The 7,455-nt window shown below is 40.9% G+C and overlaps 1 pseudogene; it reads right to left on the bottom strand.

The window, feature by feature from the left end:
- Window positions 1-6,461: 6,461 nt before the first annotated feature.
- Window positions 6,462-7,178, bottom strand: LOC125921007 (60S ribosomal protein L8-like; annotated as a pseudogene).
- Window positions 7,179-7,455: the final 277 nt, after the last annotated feature.

Here is a 7,455-nt window from a genome sequence, read left to right as displayed (position 1 = left end):
ACAGTTTGATCAGTCATTCATCTAATATGTTCTTATAAATGAGTTGTTTGGCAGTCTGTATGCCTGGTCTGAATTTAGGCTTAAGGCCTAGTAGTTTGATCTAAGCTGGTACAGTTACGAGGCTTCTAGGTTACACAATTCCAGGGATGTTATTCACAGCATATTCTTTAAAAAAAAATTTTTTTTTTAACATTTACTTATTTTTGAGAGATGGAGACAGAGTGTGAGCAGGGGAGGGGTAGAGAGAGGGAGACACAGAATCTGAAGCAGGCTCCAGGCTCTGAGCTGTCAGCACAGTGCATGATGCGGAGCTCGAACCCACAAACCGAGAGATCACGACCTGAGCCAAAGTCAGCCACTTAACCGACTGAGCCACCCAGGTGTCCCTATTCATACTATCTTCTAAAATGGAGCTCACGTTTGCAGGATGTTTTTACTAAGGATACTTTCTTATTTTCAGTAAAAATGTGCATAAAGGGGGAGAAGGCTTTTATGGGATGAATTTAAATTCACCCACGTTTTCAAAGGAGGGCTCACTGGAGGTAGAAAGCCTAGCAAGTAATACAATGGGTTTTCAAGTTAGAGATGGCTGGGTTCAAGAATGTGGACATGTGACTTCACCTTTTTGAGGACCAGTTTCATTGTCTGTGAAATGTAGCAACAACAACCACTTCACAGGGCTGTGAGGATTAAATAGAAAATGTATGTAGAGTATTTCACTCAGTGTCTGGCATATGTATAATGTTCTATAAATGGAAGCTAGTTGCATTTTCATTTCCAGATATCCTAGCAACCGTCTTTACATTTTGCATCCTCAGCTGCATCTTGAAGGATCTAGAAATATAAAAAGAGATGAAGGAAAGAAAACAGATTAGAAGAATGCATTTGTATTTTTGGATTAATTTTTAATATTTGAGGTTAATGAGATTAAAAAGTCTCATCATTATAACCAAACCAGGCTGGGTACCTAAGTATTTTTTTCTTCTTTTTTTCCTTATGTAAAGTGGGTCCTTAGTGGAGATATTGGGTGAATAATGCTGGATGGTCTCTTGATTGCAGGGTCTACTTCTGATGACTCCCTCCATCTTCTGGTTCTTATCTTTCTGTGTCCCATGACTTGGTCCTCCTGTTTCCCAAGTCAGAAAGATGGGTGTCACCCTCCACTTTCTTTGCTCACTCTCAGCCCCCTTATCAAGTACTCACCACCTCCTGTCAGTTACAATGGACTCCACCATCTACCGCTTTCCGCTGGGATTGCACCACCCTCATTCAGGCCTTGATCATGTCTCTCTTGAATAATTGCAGTGGCTTCCCCTGTCTCCTCCTTTGACTGTGCTTCTCTTCACACATGCTCTCCCCTCTTTGCCTATGCTCCATTCTTACACAACAGCCAAATATGTTTTCCAGAAAGCAAATGTGGGGCACCTGGGTGAGCTAAGCGTCTGATTTCGACTCTGGTCATAATCTCAAGGTTTGTAAATTTCATCCCATGTCAGGGTCTCTGCTTTTAGTGCAGAGTCTGCTTGGGATCCTGTGTCCTCCTCTCTCTCTGCCCCTGCCCTGTGTGCACACTTGTTCTCTCTCTGTCTCTCTCTCAAAAATAAACATTAAAAAAAAAAAAGCAAATCTGAATATATTGTTTCCTTAGTTAAAATCCTTTGATAGCATTTTATTGTTCTTAGGATATAATTCTCACCCTTTAACATGGCTTATAAGAACTTTAAAATTTTTTAAAAAATTTATTTACTTGAGAGAGAGAGAGAGAGAGAGAGAGGGAGAGCGAGAGCACGAATGAGAGAGAGGGACAGGGGAAGAGAGAAAGAGCATTCCAAGCAGGCTGCATGCTCAGTGTGGAACCCAACGTGGGGCTCGATCCCATGACCCTGGGATCATGACCTGCGATGAAATCAAGAGTTAGAGGTTTAACCTACTGAGACATCCAGGTGCCCCTTATGAGACCTTTCTGGGGCGTCTGGGTGGCTCACTTGGTTAAGCACCAACTTCGGCTCAGGTCATGATCTTGTGGTTCGTGAGTTCAAGCCCCGCATCAGGCTTTGTGCGGCCAGCTCAGAGCCTGAAGCCTGGTTCGGATTCTGTGTCTCCCTCTCTCTCCGCTCCTTCCCCACTTGTGCTCTGTCTCTCAAAAATAAAATAAACATTAAAAAAATTTTTTTTTTAAAAAGGACCTTTCTGATTTGGTTCTTGCAAAATTCTCCTAGGGTGCCTTATTCTTTGCTTCTTTGCTCATGCCTTCTCTATGCTTCCATTTGCCTGATTCTTCTTTATCAGGCCTGTTATGGACTAAATTATGTATCTCCCCATTCATATGTTGAAGCTCTAATTTCTAGTACCTCAGAATATGACTGTATTGAAAGATAGGGCCTTTAAAGATGTGTGATTAAGTTAAAATGAGGTCACTAGGGTGGGCCCTAACCCAATATGCCTGGTGTCCTTACAAGAAAAGGAAATTAGGACACAAATATACAGGCCATGGAAAGACAAAGAGAAGATGACCATAGAAAAGCCAAGGCGGGAGGCCTCAGTAGAAAGCAACCCTGCTGACACCTTGATCTCAGATTTCTAGCCTCCAAAATTGTGAGAAAACAAATTTCTGTTGGTTAAGGCACCCAGTCTGTGGGTGCCTTTGTTCTGGCAGCCCTAGAAAACTAATACAAGGAAGGCCTCGCTGAAATGTTATTTCCCATCCCATCCCTCCAACCCACCTCTGACATCTGTGTGTCTCTGCTGCATACTCCTGTAGCGCTTTGTAATTTCTCTATCAGAGCTTTTACCACAGTGTTTTAGAATTGCCTGTTTTGCTTTTTCTGTTGTTTTCGATTGTTTATTTCGCTTTTGTGTGTTTGGTCTGTACTGTCTAAGCCATAAGCTTCTTAGGCAGGGACCATATCTGTTTTGCTCACAGTTTTATCCTTAGTGCCTCACACAGTGTTTTACACATTCCAGGCATTCAGTGAATAGTTGAATACAGGGGGTGAATGAATTGAGGATGATTAAAATCCTGGAGGTTAAACTAATGTTAATTGAAGGTCACCTAGAGCTAGAGACTCAGGATGTAATTTTGACTGTCAGAGTTGCTTAAAAGAACATTAACTAGGTTACAGTTCTCAGCACAAAGATAGAAACCATCTTCCTTCTACCATTCCAGTTACAAAGCAATACTCAAAACAAACAGAAGATAGCAGAAGATGACATCTTTGAATGAAGCAAACCACTTTAAAACTCCGAATGGAGCTTAAGATAACTGATTCAGATATACGAAGAAAAGCAGAGTGGCTGTAGGTTGAAATCAGGCCCTGATTCAGTAATGACCGGTGGGTTCTTATCCTTCACATTCATTATTCTTCCCCAGGCATGACTGGGTCAAGTTCCATTCCTCCTTCTAAGTACCATTGCTCTGCCTCATCTAATCTGCAAGCCTGTATGAGTAGGTGCGGCTGTCAGACAGCCAGAGCAGAGCCTGGAGACAAAGGGTGGAGTCAGGAGTTATGAAGTCCAGGACAAGTAGTCAGACCAGAATTTTATGCAATCAGTTCCTGATGACTCACTTAACCTGCGAACCAGGGCATTGGAAGCCTGTATGACATATTCAAGTTACTTCCTGGTTCTGTAGTCAACTGTGGTGAGGCAGTACCCTTACATTACAATCTCCTCTTTGGATCAGCAATTAGTGTACACATGATTTGCAAAATGCTTTTACTAAGCATATTATTATCTGAGAATTAAAAAAAAAAAAACCAAGATAGTATATTTTCTATGGGATAGCCAAGAAATTTAATTATTGCAAGACATTTCTTTGGTGAGCAAGGAAACCTAAACAGGGCTGAGATGATCTCAGCAGATGTTTCTTTTCTTTCTTATTCTTGTTGTTGAAGATCTCTGCTCTCATTTATGTTTAAAAATCCTTTTGCTGAGGTATAGCATGTAGATGGGGCACAAATAAGAAGCTCAGTCAATGCTTTTTGTCTTTCAAATAACATTATTTCTCTGATTATGAAAACAATATATACACAGTGTAGAGATGTTTTAAAATATGGAAAGAAAATAATTATCATTAATAATTCTCCTAATACCATCACACAGGGATCCTTTTTAACATCTAGGTGAGGAACTTTCCAGCCTTTTTCTATAGGCTGTATTCAAATATGTACTTTATAAAGTTGTAATTGCATAGCTTATCTGGGTTTATTATTTTTACTGTGAATATTTTCCTATATCATCACATATTTTATAATTTGACATTTAACAGCTGCATAGAATTTTACCCTGTGATCTTACTCTATTTAAATAATTCTCTATTACTGAACATTTAGGTTGTTTCCAATTTTTTGCTAAAATAAATAATGCTGCATAAACATTGTTCTGTATAAAGTCCTGCCCACATATATGATAAATAGATAAATGATTAGAGGATGTTGCTATTCCCAATTTCCTTGGCGAAGATGATCAGATGTCCTGATTTTGTGGGTCAGTGTTAGTTTATATTTTCAGGTCCCTGGATCCTTGGTATTAAGGAAACATAAGCCACAGTAGAGGGAAATACTCAATTGAGGAAAGTGCGGTTAGAAGTAAAAGTCAGTTTACCAACCTATTTCAGTAAGGATGACAATAATAGACACAGAATTATTTAAGAAAGATATCTGAGAACCTAGGTAAATACCAACAAATAAAAGTGTGGCCAGATAATATTTCAGGTATTTACCTATATTTTTACTCTTCTGCTTTTCCCTTGCCCATTCAAGCTAGTGGTCTCTGCTCATCCATTCCTCAAAGGACAGATGTTGCATGTTAGAAAGCAGATGTAGTCTGAAAGACTTTCTGGCTTCTGTTTCTAAGAGGTTAAATTCTAGAATAGAGAGTGGGTAGACAAGCTGTCTGTCTGAAATTGTAATGAGACTTGAAAAATATTGTCCTGACTAAGGGGAAGGGAAGTGGTGAATGAACAGAGATTTTGAGGGGGGTTGGAACAAAGGAGGATGGTAGAAAAAACCTTAAAAAGGAAATAGCTTCAAAGTATATCTAGGTGTGTGGGTCCTAGGCAGCCTCGCAAAGATTCCGGTGCCTGGGATGTCAGACAGGAGCAGAGAGGCGTGCTGACTGGAATGGTGGGCATCTGCACTGTAAATTGGGTGCACTTGAGAGTTGGAACCAGATTGTGACTCCTATTCCCCATCTTTGGCACTACATAAGTTTCTGGAACAATGGCACCCAGAGTGAGTGAGGGAAAAGAATTAAGTCAAAGAATTAAGACTGTTTCCCTGTGAGATGAGAGCTCAAAACAGAAGCAGAAATTTAGAAAATCATTATATTCCTTTAATACTTGTGCTTATGAATTGAGATTTATACCCACTATAATTTCTATATTTTCTGTAGAAATTAATAAAATTTTCAAAAATTCTTACAAGAACACTAATGGGAAGAGTTATGGGACAGAGTTGCAGGATATAATCCGTGCAAATTTGGATAGTATCATGCAGTTATTTAAAAATATCTGACATTCCTTCACACTGTTTCAAAGGAATGAAGTAGTGATTTGGGCATTTTAAGAATTAGTTTATAATATTTAGAAACTTTAAAATTTGCTTTAGAACTTTAAAAGTATACTTTTTTATATTAATTTTCAGTGCAGGTTAACGATGTCACATGTTTTACAATTTAGTGAAATCAAATAGAGGCTTATCAGAGTCCCTAATGTTCTGGCTTAATCTAAGAGTTAACTTTGTAGTATTTAGAGCAAGAGATATTTTCTCTGGCTATCCTGCAAAAATCACATTTCTCATTACTGGATTTGTGATAATAATTGGACAAAGAATACTGCAGGCTATACTATCTGGTAAATTCTCAGTGGGCAACTTCACTTTCAAGCTTTTTCACCTGATTTGGTTGGCCAACTAACTGTCAGGGAACTTTAATTATTTAAACATAAGTTACCTAATGCTTTATAGGGAGGAGATCTGGAAGCGAGACAGAAATAGCCATGGATAAATATGAGAGTTAGAGAGACAGACAAATAGAATGGATAACTGCTTTTCTAGGGAGCTCTGAATTCAGTCCCAGATCTTCTTTGGTATCTAAGCGGCCTGGGGTAAGGCCCCTGATTCCTCATGAGCCCCAAGGGTGATAATAGTCTCTAGTGACTTCCCAGGTGGGAGAGGCTCACGAGAGATGATGTGACTGAATGCTGCAAGGGCCCTGGCTCACTGTGCTCACTCAATGTTCCCAGCACTGCCCACCCCTCCCCCCCACACACCCCGCCTACCTCCTCTTTTCTGCTGAGGCTCCTTAACAGAGAAATACTTTTATATGGAGAAAGGTCATTTTATAATCCCCATCTCTTTCCAGAAAAAGTGTGCTGTTTTTTGTTGTTATTTTTCATTTTTAATTTTTTTAAGTGGCAGAAAGATACCCTTTATTGAGCCTCTCCAGTCCTAGTTCTCTTTCTCCTACACAGTCTTGGTTCTCCTGAGATGTCCAGTCCCCTGTTTAGCAATGAGACCCACTTTGCAACCAGCAGGGGTATTTTTGAAGATGGTATCAGGTTTGACAATGTGCCGGTGGTTGCCACCTCCAAAGGGATGCTCCACAGAGTTCATGGCCTCACCCCGCAGGCGTGCTCAGAAATTTCTCTTTGCCTTATACTTGTGGTAGGCACAGCAACCGAGCTTGTCAGTGCAGTCCCCTCTGGCCACCACGCCGACCACAGCTTTGTTGGCTGAAGAGATGACCTTCTTGGAGCCTAAGCGCAGCTTCATTTGGGTCTCATTGGTCTTGGGGTTGCGGTAGGTGATGACGGCGTCGTTTTGGAGGTTCTGGCCAGCTTGCCTCTGTCATCAGCTTCTCCTCCAGGCAACATATGATGGTGCTCTTGGGAATGGTGTCCATTGCGAGCACATGGCCAACGCTGAGCTGGGCCTTCTTGCTGCAGTACGTGAACTAGCCAACGTGGATGCCCTAAGCCGTGAAGAACAGCTCTGTTTCTCATACTCGTAGGGATCCCTGAGGACACACTTGGCAAGGAGTGTGTCACAACCCAGAGCATGGATGACATCCTTCCTGATGCCCTTGATGTAACTGTGTGGCTCAGCAAAGTAGGTGTGCAGCAGGGTCCCTGTGCAGCAGGGACCACTACTATCCTCCAGAAGTTTCAACGCTGCTCTTCGTCATGTATGGATTTAAAAGCAGGTAACTTCTTTCTCTCCTTCTCTACAGTTTGAAGATATTTTGCCCAGACTGACCATAACTTAGGATTCCCTATGTTTTATTCTTGGAGCTAGTGTAATCAGTTATATGGTTATCGAGTTGATCATATCTAGGCTCATGGTCTTAGGTGGACAGAGAAGAAGGACAAATACAGGGATTCTTATTCCCTCTCATACTTTGGATTCTGACCATGTGGAAGAATGGACTGAGGAAGTCAAGTCGAGGTCTTACCTGGAA

This window comes from Panthera uncia, chromosome C2, assembly GCF_023721935.1.
Source record: "Panthera uncia isolate 11264 chromosome C2, Puncia_PCG_1.0, whole genome shotgun sequence".
Lineage (NCBI taxonomy): Eukaryota > Metazoa > Chordata > Mammalia > Carnivora > Felidae > Panthera > Panthera uncia.
Note: the sequence above shows the minus strand (reverse complement) of the source record. Positions and strands in the feature narration are given on the sequence as shown.